Consider the following 17,463-nt stretch of genomic DNA (forward strand, 5'->3'; position numbering starts at 1 on the left):
GTTGCAAGCCAAGGAATGGGGGAATGATGAGCTTAAATGTATTGTCCCCCATGGCCTTGGTAATGGTGTAAGGACCATATCGGAGTGGTATGAGTTTCCGATGGCACCCAATGTTGATCATGTCGATGCTTGTACTTGGCATTTGATTTCTATAGAATGTCATGGACCTGCTGGTGGATATGTTGGATGTGCTCAATGAAGATTTTTTCCTTATCGGTTTCGGACTAGACATGAGCTGAATCTTCCTAAGTAGCTACAAAGGCATGGCCACATCAATGGGACATAGTCGTTGGAATCCCAAGCCCACCTGAAAAGAGATGTGGCCAGTCAAGCTATGGAGAGCTCGGTTATAGCTGTGCTAAACATAGGGGAGTCTCTCATCCCATGTGTGTGGATTCTTTGAGTTGTACATGTGCAGAATGTGTACAATCATCCTATTGATGACCTCTATCTACCAATCAGTTTGTGGATGGAAAGTTGTGGACTTAGTGAGTTTGGTGTCCAGCATCAACCAGAGACTGGACCAAAATGCACTGAGGAACCTGCTGTTCCGATATGAGATGATAGACTGTGGGATCCTAAAGTGTACCCACACTCATTCAAAGAAGAGTTTAGCAGTGGCTTCTACTGTGATATTTTTCTTGCCAGCCGCCATAATGGCCATCTTCGAGAATCTGTCGACGACCACAAAAACACAGTCATTTCCATGCTTATTAGAAGGAAAGCCCGACATGTAATCCATGGAGATGGATTCCCAAGGTCGACTAGGGGTAGGCAGTGGAGTGTAGAGGCCTTGCTTCTTGATGGTCGGTTTCGTAATGGCGTAGGCAGTGCAGGATCTAATGTACTTCTCGACATCCTATCGAAGATTCGGCCAATAGAATTACTTTTGCAGTACTGCCACCATTTTCTCAACCCCAAAATGCCCAATGGCCCAACTGCAGTGCTCTTCCCAAATCATCTTGGCATGCTCCCTTGAAGGAACACAAAGGTGACCCAGGTTGCATAACAGGGCATCCTGGAGGTGAAAATATGGAACATGTTGACCCTCCAAGAGCGTCTGATATGTGTGGCCAAATTCTGGATCGCTTTTGTAAAGAGGTGGCCAATCAGAAGTCTTATGCCCACAAGAGTTGAGCACGGTGGTTAACACCATGACCGGTGGTCGACTGAGGCAATCTCAACATTATTGGTGCTTCCCTTCTTATATTTGATATTCAGATGGAACTGTTGTAGGTATGTGGACCACTTCTATTGGTGATCATTCTACAACTTCCCTTGTGTCTGTATGAACTGCAGGGCCGATGGACTGTGTGGATGACCATTTCCTTTCCCAAAATGTAATGCTTCCATTGTCGGCAGGCCAGCACAATGGAATACATCTCTTTGTCATAAGTGGGATACTTTCAGACTGTGTCTGAAAGTGTCTCATTGTGATATGCCACTGGATGCCGTGTTGAGTAAGGACTACCCCAATAGCATAGTTAGAGGCATCTGTCTCGATCTCAAATGGTTGTTGCAAGTCTAGTAATGTGAGCACTGGTGTTGAGCAGAGGCGATGTTTCAACTATGTGAATTCCTTTTGTTGAGATTTAGACCAAAATAATTTTTCTTTCGCTCCTCCCTTGGTGACTTGACTTAAGGGCCAAGTGATATGAGAGAATCCCAACATGAACCTACGGTAGAAATTGGCAAGACCCAGAAAGCTGCAGAGCTCTATCAGAGTGGTTGGAGATGGCCAATCCCGAATGACTTGGATCTTGGCCGGATCCACATGCACCCCCCGTTCATCAATAATGTATCCGAGATATTGAACTTGGGTCATGCCAAAAGTGCATTTCTCCAAATTGGCACATAGCTTATGTTGCCACAGTGTTTGGAGAACCTGTCAGATGTGGTGGAGGTGCTCTTCCCAACTCTAGCTGAAGATCAGGATTTCATCCAAGTATACCACTACAAATGATTTGATGAATGGCCACAAGATGTCATCTATCGGCCTCATGAATATTGCAGGAGCATTCGTCAACCTGAAAGGCATAACCAACCATTCGCAAAGGCCCTCCTTGGCTTTGAAGGAAGTCTTCCACACATCGGAGGGTTCGTTTGGTATTTGGTGATATCCTGACTTCAAGTCAATCTTGCTGAAATATCTTGCCCCCTTCAGTTCGTCCAGAAGGCCATCAATCCTTGGGATTGGGTACCTATTCCAGATAGTGATCTTGTTTAACGCCCAATAGTCAATACAGAGTCTCTAAGTCCCATCATTCTTTTGTACCAACACGATCAGTCTCCCACAGGGCGATGAACTTGGTCGGATGTGACCTTTCTGCAGCAGCTCCTTAATCTACCTCTTGATTTCGTCGTTCTCCAAAATGGAGCGTTGATAGATTGGTCCATTGGGCAGTGGCGCACCTCGGGTCGGATCGATTCAATGCTTGACCTAACAGTGTAGAGGCACCCTTGCAGGGGAGGTGAAGATTTCCCCGTACTCCTCCACGACCTTGTCCATCTATTGTTGTTGTGCAGAGGGTCCTTGTCTGGAGGTCGTGGCCACCGACTTCTTCTTTCCCTGAGGGTGTATCATCAAGAAAACAAATTTCCTGGTTTTGGAAATGAGCTTACTGCATTGTTTTGTAGTAACCAAAGAGATGGTGGTAGGCAGTGCTACCTGCGGTATCCTGTACAACTTATTTCACAAAGTAACAATAACAGCACGAGGCCTTGACTCATACACAACATGTCACTTCCACAAGTATGGTTCTCCTAATAATACATCACAAACATCAAGGGGAGCAACGTCACATAATACCTCTTCCGTGAAGGGCTTAATGTTATATGGAAGGCGACACTGCTAGCTCATGCGAAGATCCCATCCTTGGTGAAGCTACCTGATGGTGTACGGTTGGGGATGTGTTGTGGTCGATAAGCATAGCCGCTTCACAACCTCTACTGAAATGAGGTTCTTTTGGCTCTTGTTGTCGACAATGAACTGTAGTGGGGAACCCTTTACCCACATATGGGAGTGGAAGAGGCACTCCCCCTCCTCTAGATCTTCGGGTTCCTCCTTCTGGATCTTCATGGTGGCAATGGTGGCGTTGGGCTCTGCATCAATAATTTGCTTCCCTTTGGCATTCCCCTTGTCGGGTTCTGACTCGGAGTCGAAACATGCGTATGATTCTAAAGCCTTTAGCTTGGCCACCAGTGACTCTTGGCCTGACACTCACTTGTGTTGTGAGTTGAGCTCTTATGGAACTCACACCACTTTCCCGTGTCCTTCTTCGGCTTCACGGTGTTTTTCTTTGCTTGCGGCTTTGGCGGTTTGTCCTTGGCCACCCCACCTTGTCTTTGTCCTTTGTTCTGCAGTTTGGGGACACCTTTCCCTTGCTTCGGATTCACAGATCCAAAGTCTCGCTTCTTCTGTTTAAACTTATTCTCAATCTTGACAGTGTATTGGTACACCATGTCAAATGAGATGTCCAGGAACTCCGTCTCGTCCTAGATGTACCTATGTAGGAAGCCGCAGTATTTGAGTACCAAATGCTACTCAGAATCCTTAATAGTCAACTTTGTGCGAAGGGTATGAAAAATATTGGTAAACTTTGGCACATATTGGTCCTTTCCTTGCCGCAGCATGGTCCACTTTATGTATTTATCCTCATAGCTTCCGACAGGGTAGTATTGCTCCTTGATGGTATCCTAGAATGAATTGCAAGTGGGTGTGGCTAAAAATAGTGAGGTCGTACTTTCATCCTTCTGCTCGTAGTATGTTTCCCACTAGTCCTTGACGTGGGGGTGGCTTTGAGAAGAGCGAAAGTAATCTTTTCCTGACTGGAAAACTCATGAATAAAAAAATACCCTTCTAGCATATTTAGCCATTTATCTACAGCGTCTGCATCTATCTAACCCTCAAATATGGGAATGTCAAAGTTAACTTGTACCTTAAAGGGTATGGTGTTTCCAGAGTAGCTGCTGGAAGTAGATGTGTTGCCCCTAGGTAGCTGCTAAAGGATCTGGGCAAAGTTGTCCATCATCGTGTTCCTTTGTCACTCAAGGGCCTCTTCGAGAAAGATTTTGATAGGATCTCATGCCCCCTCATCTTTCTTTTCATTCGCCATGGGAGGCCATTGAGATTTGCGAGGCTGGTCTTGCAAAGGTTCGACCAGTTCAAGCCCTAACTCCTTATATCCCGACTTTGTTGGGGACATGCAAAGAAAAATGGAGAAAGAGAAAATCACTCTGATACCACTGACCTGGATATAAATAGGAATACAACAAATTACAGATATAATCATAAATACAGAGATGCAGCAAAAATAATACTTCATTTCATTAATGTAAAGTACTGAAATATGCTTACAAACAGAAATGGAAATGAACTAGCTCGGGCGATGGTAGCTTATCTCTGAGAAGATATGTGTAGAAATTTCTCATTTCCCACCCCGGTTTTCAGTTTCTCCTTATTTCTCCCATATAGTTAAATGCCCTTTCCCATAACCATACATTCAACAAGCTGAAAAAAATAAATTTGCTGAAAACAAAAATTCTGGAAATTTTACAGAATGCTGGAAATTGCAGAAATAAAAATCAGCAGTAATAAACAGCCATTAAAACATATTTAAACACTGAGATTTTTGGTCAATGTGACCCTAGAAAAACCCCCTACAACTCTTGGGGAAAACCAGTTTGAGAGCTCTTCTTTATTTCTGGAAAATGCCTTTTTACAGTAAGAGAAATGTTCAGCAAAAAATCAGCAAACAGACTTTTACAACTTATCTCAGCCTTGCTGAAACTCAGCCTGCTGTTACTCCGCAGCTGTTACACCGCTGTTATTGCTGATACACTGTTGCTGTTGCTGATACACAGCTGCTGATACACCGTTGCTGTTGTTGATACACAGCTGCTGATACACTGCTGCTATTGCTGATACACAGCTGCTTATACATCACTGCTGTTCCTAATACACAGCTACTTATACACCGTCGTTGTTGCTGATACACAGCTGCTGATACACCGCAGCTGTTGTTGATACACAGCTGCTGATACACCGCAGCTGTTGCTGATACACAACTGCTTATACACTTCTGTTGTTGCTGATACACAGCTGCTTATACACCGCTGTTGTTGCTGATACACAGTTGCTTATACACCGCTGCTGTTGCTGATACACAGCTGCTGATACACCACTGTTGTTGCTGATACACAGCTGCTGTTGCTGATACACAGCTGCTGATACACCGCTGCTATTGCTGATACACCGCTGCTGTCGCTGATACACAGCTGCTGATACACCGCTGTTGTTGCTGATAGACCGCTGCTGATACTCCGCAGCTGTTGCTGATACACCGCTGCTGATACTCCGCAGTTATTGCTGATACACCGCTGCTGATACTCCGCAGCTGTTACACCGCCCAGAAATCTCCCTTGCTCTCTTGCTCTCCTTCTCTCAATCTGCTCATGAAAGAATTGAATCGAATGTATATTCTTTTCCTCCTTTTCCTCCCTTAATATAACTCCAAGTGACTTTTGGGTGATCTCTAAATCCAATGGCTAAAAGAGATTTAGATCAATGGCTGAGATTAAATGCTCATTTAAATCTCACTTTTTATTTTTTAATTCACCCCACTTTAATAAAGACCCACTTAGTCATTTATTTCCAAAGTCACTTTTCCTTTCTAATTTTTCATTGACTTTATAAAAGTCACTTTAAAATTAGACTTAATAACTTTATTACTTAAAGTCACTTTTAAATTAGATTTAACTTTATAAAATTATAAAGTCACTTTAGGAGAAAAATAAAATTCTTTTGGACACTTTTCCCTAGGCCAAAGATCAAAGCCTAAGGGAACCACCTGTCCTCTAGTACCAAATTTCAACAATACGTGGCAGCTACATGCCTCTGAACTACGTGATAATGAGGCTCAAGGGCCTTTTTATTATTAAACAATAAGAGCAAACCCTAAACAACCAAAACCCTAACCCGAGGAGATGTAACACCAAGAGTTTATGGGCCCCATTGGGGTTAGTTGGATAGCCAACTTCCCGGGGTCGTGACTTGGTCATATTATCTCCATTTGACGTGCATGATACCCCATTGGAAATATATCTCCGAGGATTATGACAGAAAATGAGATTTTATCAAAATATCATTGGTGGTAGATTGCCAAAAAAACATCGTTTAGGGCCTCAAACCGGCTCCAGATGTTTAGGACCCAAAAAACTGCTAAAAATAGTAAATTGTGCTACAATTAAGGAAATTGAAAAATTGAAAGAAACGATGGTGGGGGTCCAAGTAGAATTGGTGGGTGGCCACCAATATCCACCTGGATCAACTAGATGAGTTGATTCTGTCGAAAACTATTTACTCTGCTTGTTGATTTTGTCCAAACTTTTAGTCTGACAACCTTCAATTCCATTATTATCATTTCCCCCCCTTTTTAAGCTGAAAGGAGAGGCAATCAACATTTGATTTTGGAACTCTCCCCCTTCAGGTGTAGGAGAGTTTCACTATCTTCATTTTACTGTAGAATTTTTCTTTATGTGAGGCTGAATCCTTTTGTAACGCATATACAACTGTTTGACTATAGATGACCACTTCCAAGCCGATCAATCCATGTGTAATTGATCTTCACTTTGAGTGGTTGATTTCGCTTGCAACATCTTTCGGATGAATGATTTTTTTTGCCACAATGGTGACAACGATGGAGGTTAAAGCATTTACTCTCCATATGGCCATTTGGTTTACAATGGTTACCCTTAACCATATTCTGATCATTGTCTAGAAAACCAGCACTTACAAACTAAACTAGTTTTGAGAAATATGAAACAAAGAAAGTTTTTTCTTTGTTGTATCCTAGGTCATGTCTATCTTTATTGAAGGATATTTCTTCTCAAGGTTTGATCACTTTTTTGGAAAGACTATCCTGTTGTTATTCCTCATGCTTGTTGCTGCCAGTAACATCCTATCCTTGATTTATTAAACATTCTGTGTCACATTGGTCATCAACCATTAACAATTCATTGGTTTGACATGTTGCATGAAACTGATCAATTTGATCTTTGATACTGCTTGTTGCATCATTAAGTAGTACAACTGGTTAGTTAAGATCACTTGTGTCACAACTTATATCAACTTGATTGATTAGTTCATCTATGTCACAACTTATATCAACTTGCTTGATTAGATCATCTGTGTTGCAACCTTCATTAATATGTTGAATAATGATCACTTGTATCACAACTTTCATTTGTTGTTATGATGAGGTCTTCTATGTCACAACTTGCATCTATCTTCTCTACACATTGTGCATCAAGTAAATCTTGTTTTTCACTTAACTTAATTTGGAGTGCATGAATGATTTTTTCTTTCACTTCAAGCTCAATTTGAAAGTCTTTCGCTATTTTTAATGTACTAGTCATTTGATTTATTAAGGTTTGACTTTGCTTCAACTTTCATTCCAGTATTTCAATTGTGTTATGTAACTCATGATTGCAATCTTTTCAACTCTTTAATCTCCAGTTCTGCACTTTGAAGACGTTTTCCTCTACCCATTATGAGTTTTGACACGCTCCCTTGAACTTTGTGAATTTTCAATCAACTTCACACTCACTTGAACTTTGTGAATGCCTCAATCAGCTTGACGTTTGCTTGAAATTTTTGTTAACAATTGAATGCATGATTGCTTGCATATAACACCGAAAATGCACCCAATGACAAGTTCAAATGATATTGACTCAGTTGAAGAGAATCGATTCACTTAATTGGCTCAATTGAGGAGAATTGACTCACTCTACCTCCTATAAATTCACAATTTGGGTGTCAGTTTCGACTGAGAATGAACCCTTACATTTCAACTAAATTTGACTTTGATTAAAAAGCTAACTTACAAATTAGGATTTACAAGTTACAATTTTGTATTGAGCTTATTCTTAAAAAAATGGTGCAAGTGCATTTTCCAAAAAATCGCTTTTGAATTGATGTAAATGTTGTTGATGTAGATGACAACTTCATTAACTTGATTGGATGTTGATGTAGAATCGTCTTTGACAACTTGATTATGTGTTGTTGCTTCTTGAGTGCTTGTAGTTTACTTGATTACATAATCTTGAAGAGAATTTATCATGTGCATGCATTTGTTTAATTTGTTGCATACTCCATGTGTACCATATTACATAGAGAGTGTCAAAACTCGACACAAAACATAATCAACATCAAGAATCCATAAAAGCATGCACCATCATAAATGTACTCATGGTGTACCTAATATCCCACTTATTCAATTTCAAGATGTATTATTTAGGACACTCACCACTCTTGAAGTATCTATCTTCAAAAACTGAATGGACACTGACTCAACCTTCTAAAAGTAAAAACTTTAACTTCAATGATGAGGTTCCTTTTTTTTAAATATTCACATATCTCTCCAAATTTACATAACATTTATCCCTCCAAAATCACAAACACTCAAGTTAGAAACCCTCCCGATCTAAAAATTAAAAATTCAAAAATAAAGATCACATCTTCTCACATTACTCTTTTTTTATCTTCCTTTCTAAACTTTCTAAACTTTCAAAAAATCACTTGATGATGTCACCTAAAAAAAGAAGGGAAATAGTTTATGAAGTCCCATAATAACAAAATGTTCAAACAAAGAAATTGGATCCTTAAGTTGTTTGCAATTCAAGGCTTGGAAATGTAGTGATTTGGGGTGGGCCCTGCTTGGGTAGAATATATGCATAGATCGGATTTATCCATAGTGGATATTTCATTTAGAATCTGGGGCATCCACTGCTGATGGAGTTCAACACACATAAAAGGGTCCTCAATAGAACCATGACTAGATTCTCCATAGAGTTGTGTGAAAACAAATCCAAAAATATGGAGGTCCAAAGGTGTGTTGACTATGGATGGTGATTGATCACTTAGATTTCCTTTAGAATTGGATAAAACATGAAGTTGTTTCACAACACGAAAAGGTCGAGCCTTGTGGCACTTGCTAGTTTGGGATGATGTGGCAAGTGCCATGGAGGCCTAATAATGGCCATTTGGGTGCCATGTTGGGATTTCAAGTGACATGGGATTGCTCGAGGTGGCATGGAAGGGCCACGTTGGTCACATGTGGATGCCACGTGGAGGTCCCTTGCTAAGGTGGCATATTTTAATTGGTGATATTAGTTTGATGCAAGTCAGCTATTATATCTAGAAACCATACACATGAAGAAGATTGCTTGCATGAAGACGTTTTCTGTAACACTAAATGTAAAAGATATATAGCTATTGTTATTAGACTAATAAACCATGTGGTTATGATGGTTTTTAGATATAAAACCACCTAAGAGAATGAGCATCATAAACAACTCACTCCAAAGGGGGATGTAGTGTACAAAATATTTCTTTGTTGTCTCTTTCCCAAAATATAGATGGTATTACAAAATATGTTCATGCAACCAGTGATAAAATGGAAGTTTATATCAATACCTCATAAAATGGTAAGTATATGGAAAGATCAAGTGTCCTACTAAGTATAAAGTTGCTTGCAAATGAAAAGATGATTTTAATAACTCTTTACCTAAATTGAAAATTTGACAGAATATTTCTTTGTTGTCTCTTTCCAAAAATATTGATGATATTGCAAAATATGTTCATGCTATCAATGATAAAATGGAAGTCTATATCAATAGTCTAGTTAGCATGAATATAATTATAATTGATCTTGAAAATGATGTCTCGAAGCTATGTATCTAGATATAAAATTAGAGACAAGCTTAAGCATTTGAAAAAGGGAAGCCTAAGTAAGTTTTCCTTATGAATGCAATTCTAATGTTAAGTGTTTTTTTTGGCTTGATATTTTAGCACTCTCCTAGAAAAATTGGAAGAAAGGTAGGATTATAAGGCAAATATCCTTCTCAAATATCCTTTCCAAGGAAGAACAAAAGGCATTAGAATCAAAAGGATACCTATTTGAATTCATGCTTGAGAAAATAAAGGACGATGAAGCTACTCAAACTATAGAATAGGCAATGACTATAAAAATCCCTAGGAAAATCATTGTAGATGAGGAAATGTAAATTGTTCATGAGCAATTGGTCTCAACCATTAGATTCAAAATATTTACAATATTTATTACATGGTTGATGGTAGATATAAAAATGAAATTCTAAAAAAGATTCACGAAATAATAGAATGGGAAAATAGATAAATTCCTTAGGAAAAGAGCCATTTGAAGTTGATGCTCCCTTATCAAAATTACTTAAGTCCCTCTTAATTAATTATGCCAGCCATTAATGAATTCATTGGAAGCTTAGGAGATAAACTTTAACTGTTTCCAATCTTATCTATTATTTGTCACTTGAGATTGAATATTCTCATTACATGCAAGATATGTTGTATTAATTTATCATAAGAGATAGTTACAAAAATTACAAGACTACGGAAGGCCATTACAACATTGAAAAGATGGTCTTGTCGTAATAAACAAAGGAGAAATATGTTTCAAGGAAGAAAAAGACTCAAACAATTTGGTAGCAGTAGAAGAATTTAACCTTCGTTTAGTGTTTTGATTGCAAGGAATATATGCATTATGCTAATAAGTTTCCATCAAAGAACAAGGCATCAAACAAAACAAAAGATTTTCTTGCAAACCTTGATTTTCAATTTCAAGATTATGTTTTTATTGAAAGTCTTCATGCTTGCAGAAAAATATCAAACAAGCCTAGTCTAATTGATTGTATAAAGTTTTTCCAAAGGGAAGTCCATGATAGTATTCTTAGTAAATGGTATTAAGCATATAGATATTAGGATAAACAACACTTTGATTTAGTATATTTTAGAGAAGGAGCTTGGAAAGGGTATCCTACATTTATCTTCCAAGGCTTATATCAGACAATTCAAAACATTTTGCATAGAGTTTTACAACATGCACCTACATGACACTGGGATCCATGGTGGAAGGTGGTTACTAGTTAATTTCTCCACTAACATTGATGCAACTACAATATCCATTATTTCTCTGAACACATTCACCCATTTGCAAAATATAACCTTGGATATTTGTTCCTTGTTGAGTTTAAAGAAGCTTAATTCATACATTAGACGATGATGCAAGCAAAACAATGATACAAATAACTTTATACATATAACACATCTTGCTAATCTTCAATATATCATAGATATAATACCACCTTAGTGTACTAAATGAAAATGCAAAGAAAATAATAATACAAATGACATTTTGCATTATAGAATTCTCACATTTTATTATTGACAAATCTGCTGTCAAAATTGTTACGAGTCAAAGGTTATAGTCATTGGATGTTCTGTTTTTGACTATTTAATATGCAACTTGTCTTGACATAGACCCCACTGGTTGGTTCTAAACACTTTGACAAATAAAATATCATGTAATTTACGCCGAAAAATCTCTCATAAACTTGATATAGATCACAGAAGCCTCAATTCAACCACTATTATTTTCATATATTCTACGTGTAAGCCTGCTCGGGTTCTCCATATATTCCTTCTTTCTTCCACTCATTTACAAGAAACTCAATCATTTCCTGTGACAGATAACCGACTATGTCAAATATCTATACTTTCAAAAAATATTGAATTAAATGATTTTTTTTTAAATAATATTAATACAAGATGAAAAAAAAAATTTAATCCAACTAAATGAACCATAAAAAAATATACATTAAAACAGGCTCAGCAACCCGCTTAGCATTCTTCGCAGGTCTATTGGCAACCCATTGCTGCCTCATTTCATTCCACAAAATAAGAGCTGCAATATGGACAAATTTTAGAGGCTCGAGATCAAATAAACTTGATTTATGTTGAATTTAAGGTTGAAATGGAATGTAGATTCCTAAATATTTTGGACTAACATAGTTTCTCATTCATCATATTTTCAAAATACTCCAAAATTTATAATTTAATTAAACTAAGAGGAAGAGAATTACCATGGTTGACAAACTCAGTGTTTTCTGTGTTGGCATTCACTGCCTCAGAATCAGCATTTTGTCACTGAGAGGTTTAGGCACAGCCTCCGAAAAACTGACTGCACAGACAGAACATTGATGAATTAGCATCAATAACTAAGACAGAACATTGATGGCAGCATGTTAAATCTACCAAAGATCTACTCAAAATCTACTGGAAATTCCCAAAAACACCACACTTAAAAACTACTCCAAGAGTAAACAATATATCACTTGGAAATATTGAAATCATTAGTTTGTTGATAACAAGAAGAATACTGAAGATGCATATAAAAAATTTGCAGTGATGTGGTACATATTAAATATAAGGAAAAAAATTGATCTAGTCTTATATAATGTTGATGATAAGCAGAGTTATATAAAAAATTTGCAATGAAGTGGTACATATTAAATATAAGGAAAAAAAGTTGAACTAGTTTTATATAATGTTGATGATAAGCAGAGTTACCAGTATGCATTTTGAGTAAACAGAAGACAAGTCTTAGCTCTGAGCTAGACAAGCCTGCCCACATGTATGCGTGAACTTAACCTCAGGTGGAGAAACTTGTAGGGTGTTTCTATAGTAAAAATCTTTCATGTCTATTTTCAATGGTGATGATTGTTGAGTTTATAGTGATATTTTTCTATTCCATAAATCTATTCAGTTGTGATAGTTGCCAAATTTGTGATGGCATTTTTAGTGTGATTTTTTGGATTTTATGGTGTCAGAATTTGATTGACAAATTTGAGGTAAAATCTTCATTTGTGTTATTAAATTGCTTTTTTGACTATATATATGGATTCAGTACCTTGAAAAATTCCTAGTGCATTTTGATTGTGCAGAGTTTACCCATCAAACTTATGATTTCAATAAATTCCTGCCGGATTTTAGAGAAATTAAACCTGAAAAATCCACCAAAAAACTTCCAAAAAATCACACTAAAAACAACACCCAGACCTAACCTGATAAAAATAAATAAATAAAATAAAATATATGAAAAAGCGAAAATATAAAATCTTACCTCAAAACTGTAAACCCTTGCGAAGATCGAATCTAAAGTCTCCGAAGACTGGTTCGACTGTCCTGAATTCATTTGGCGAACTTGAAAAAAATAATGAGATCGAGGTATCTTTTATATGTACGCGTGGGGCTACATTAAGGTATTTCTGCCGTCGGCGTTTAATTAATTAGTTAATTTAAAATTCATTTATTAATTAATGAAAAGGCACCAAGCGGAATTGGATTTCTTAGTTTTAGTTTTTCCTGATTTACTCTTTATTTGTCGGCTGGATTATTGTAATTGATTTTTTAAAAAATTATTTATCACACTTAAAAGGATGACTTTTCAAGGTTTTAATCTATTTTTTAGAAAATTATATCGTATTGTAATTTTAATTTTAATTGAAGTTTGAGATTATAATTTATATATTTTAAAATTAATAATAAATATATTTTTTAAATTAAATAATTTTGAAAAAGAATGTAATAGTATTTCTTGATATTAAATGTTTGTTCAATATAACTTTGGTATATAATTTTTATTTCTGAGGAAAAAAAACAAAGATTATATTAAATATAAGTTGTTATATTTTCTAAAAATCTACAAAACTGTTAGGTTGAACAAAAAGGATCACAGTAAGAAACCAAGATTAATCAAAGCAAATAAAAAAGAGAGCAATCTCTTATAAAGACAAGGGATCCACATAATAAGCTTGCATACAAATCACAAAGATCAAGAATCAATGTCCAACAAGAGCAAAGGGGAAAGCCCCTGAGCCTATTAGAACACCCTGCTCCAGGCACTCAAAATGTATCAACCCAGGCTGCCCAAAAATTCCATGATTAGAGAACTAATAAACTTGAGTATTTTGTTCCCGGTACACATGGCAGAAAGAGACAGAATGGAAACAATCTTTATTTAAATATTTCTTAAATTAAAAGACAATTGCCCAATCATGTAAAATCTAGCCGCTTATTGAGATAACCTACTTAAGAGTATTACAGGCCTAAAAAAAACCACACTTATTCTCAAAAATATATAAATATGGCCACGATTTATGCAAGGGAAGAACCTTTCTTGACATGGTTTTGAATTCTTCAATTAAAATTATAGGAAATTTCATTCCTTCCAAAAGTATGAATATGCTCATGGTCAGTAAGCATCAAGTTTTTGAAAAATATGCTCATGGTCAGTAAGCATCAAGTTTTTTTTCAATTATGTTTGATTTTCTGAACTCTTTTTGTCTTTCAACATTCAAATATTTTCACCCAATTTCTTTAAGCAATATCTCTTACATGATGATTTATAAAATTAATGCAAATCGGATCAAGGAGAAATTATTTGTATATATATCCATAGAGCAGTTCGGGGTTCATCGGAATCGATAAATACAAGATGCAGTTTCCATTGCATAAGAGTGCATTCACACAATTAAGACTAAAATGAAAGATATCTGGTGTTGAAGTTGGATCTACATTAAACTTATGACTATGTAAATTGAGATGAATCTAACCAATGTTGACTGGATAATGGTGTGTGTTACCTTGGTAAATTACGTTGTGTTGATTAATGGTGTACCTACAAATTTATTTGGGGAATTTATAAGTCTTTGACAAATGTTCCTTGTCTCCATTATTATTCCTCTAGGTCATTGACAACCGGAGCATGCAAATTAAGGATGCTTGTGATGGTGGTCTGTTTCATGGCTTGCATGTATCTACAAATGTTTATATCTCTCATTTAATGTTTGTGGACAATGTGCTTACTTTTGGTTAGGTCTCAATGTATAAATGGAGAATTTTATATTCCATCATATTGAAGTTTGGGGATGCGTCTGGATTATTCTCGAATATCTAAAAGTCAATACTAATTCAATTTTCTAAATATAATGAAGTGGATGCGGAAATTGCTCAGTTTGAGGTGCCTACTTCTGATCTTGAAGACAGATTTACATATTTCGGTTTCAAGATGAAACTAAACAAATATCGGATAAAGGATTGACAATGGCTCTTAAACAAATTTGAAAATCACCTGGCTCTTTGGACTCATAGATGGTTATCCATGGGGGGCAGGTATATTATGTTACAATCAGTCCTTCATCACGTTGCAGTATATTGGATTTGTTTATTTATGTTACCTTAAAATATTATCCAAAAGATTAAGGCCATTTTTGCTCAGTTCTTATGGTCGAGGGCAAGGTGTGGGGGGAGAGGTGGAATTCCATCTAGTCCAGTGTTATGCAACCAGATCACAAAATGGAAGAAAAGATGGATCAAAAACTTGAAAATTAGCCTCTTCAAGGGGGAACCCTCATTTATATTACATAACTGAACAATTCTTGGGTGATCCAAATGATAATACCTCCTTGGTGAATATATAGGAGTCCAAGGGGTCACAATATAATCATATCCTACATAATAATAATAATGTAAGGGCACAACAATAACAATACGGGGTCTACATGGGCACAACAATAACAATAAGGGGCTACACTAATAATAACAATATGGGGCTACACTAGTATTATAGGGACCTAACATGCTCCTCTCATTCAAAAAAGTCTTGTCCTCAATGCTTGAGTAGTTTTGGATGCTTCTGTATAAAATTCTCATCCTCCCATGTGGAATTTTTAGCGAGTAAATTCTTCCACTTAATAAGATACTCTGAAATTGATTGGTTCCATAGCTTTCGGGTTCTTGTTTCTGTGATTGCTTTAGGCTCCAATATGATTTTTCCTTCTTCGTCAAGTTATAGCAATACTTTTTTAACAAAGAGCTTGTCACCGATAACCTTATTTAAGCATGAAACATGGGAAATTAGGTGTACTTAGGAAGATGTGGGTAGCTCCAATTTGTATGCCACAGTACCAATTTTTTGCAACATTTTGTAAGGACCATAATTCTTGGTTGATAATTTATTATCCTTCTTATCTTGCTTGAGGGACATTTGTTTGTATGGTTGTAAACTTAAGAATACCCAATTGCCTACATCAAAACTTCTTTCATTGTGATGTTGATATGCCTGTTGTTTCATTCAATTTTCCACCAGAGTGAGGTTATCCTTTAAGAGTTGGAGAACTTCTTGTTGATGCTCGATGTGACATTCCATTGCTTGAACCTTATAATTTTCTCTTAAAGATGATGTGATGGATGGTGGTTGTTATCCATAAAGTGCCTTAAATGGGGTCATTTTTGCTGCAATATGGAAATAAGTGTTATACCACCATTCATCCAAAGGTGACCACTTAACCCGCTATGTTTGTTTATCATATATAAAGCAACGAAGATATCCTTCCAAAAATGTGTTCACTATCTCAGTTTGCTCATCAGATTGAGGATGATAAGATGAAATATGAGCTAATTGAGTACCAAGATAAGAAAATAATCATGTCCAAAAATTTTCCGTGAAAATGGGATCTCCATCACTTACAATAATCTTTGGGTTTCCATGTAGCTTTTGAATTGTTTTTGTAATTGTAGAGCAATTGTACTAGCTTTAAAAGGATGAGATAATTCACAAAAGTGTGCATACTTGGTAAGTCTATAAACTATCACCGTGATGACACTCTTTCCCTCAAACCTTTGTAACCCTCTAATAAAATCTATTGAGACCTCCTCCCAACGTTGAATTGGAATGGCTAAAGTTTGTAACAGACCCGAGGTCTTAGTTGTCTCAACAGTATTTTGTTGGCAAACCAAACGTTTTTCCTCAAACTTTTGAACATTAGATTTAAGGCCATCCCAAAAAAAATCCTTCTTGACCATGTGGTAAGTTTTTAAAAATCCTGAGTGCCCTCCTAAGGGGGAGGTGTGCAGTTCCAAAATAATATTTTGTTTGAGTTGGTAATTCTTACAGAGAAATAAGTGATCTTTGTACCATAATGAATCATTGTTTTAGATAAATGTATAATATGTATTGGGATCTTGCTGCAACTTTTGAATGAGTGTCCACACCTCTTTGTCATTATTCCATTCATCCCTTGTGTTGTGAAACCAGCTTACAAAATAGAAGAAGAGATAGATAAACGAATTAAAAATTATCCACTTTGAGGGGGAAACCTCCTTTACATTACACAAATGGACAGTTCTTGGATGATTCAAATGACAAAACCTCCTTTATACATATAGGAGTCTAAGGGGCCACAATATAATCAAAGTCGACATAACAATAATAATGTAAGGGCACAACAATAACAATAGTGGGCTTCTATGGGGCACAAAATAATAACAATATGGAGACTACATGGGCACAACAATAATAATCGCGGGGTGACACTTACAATAAAAATGAGGGAATACACTAGTATTATAGGGACCTAACATCCCCCTCTCCTTCACAAAAGTGTTGTCTTCAATGCTTGATTAGTTTTGGATGCTTCTGTATAAAATTCTCATCCTCCCATGTGGAATCTTCAGCAAGTAAGTTCTTCCACTTGATGAGATACTCTGAAATTGATCAATTTCATAGCTATCGAGTTATTGTTTCCATG

This window comes from Pinus tabuliformis, chromosome J (assembly GCF_031772625.1).
Source record: "Pinus tabuliformis cultivar Carrire ecotype Pingquan chromosome J, CPIR1, whole genome shotgun sequence".
NCBI lineage: Eukaryota > Viridiplantae > Streptophyta > Pinopsida > Pinales > Pinaceae > Pinus > Pinus tabuliformis.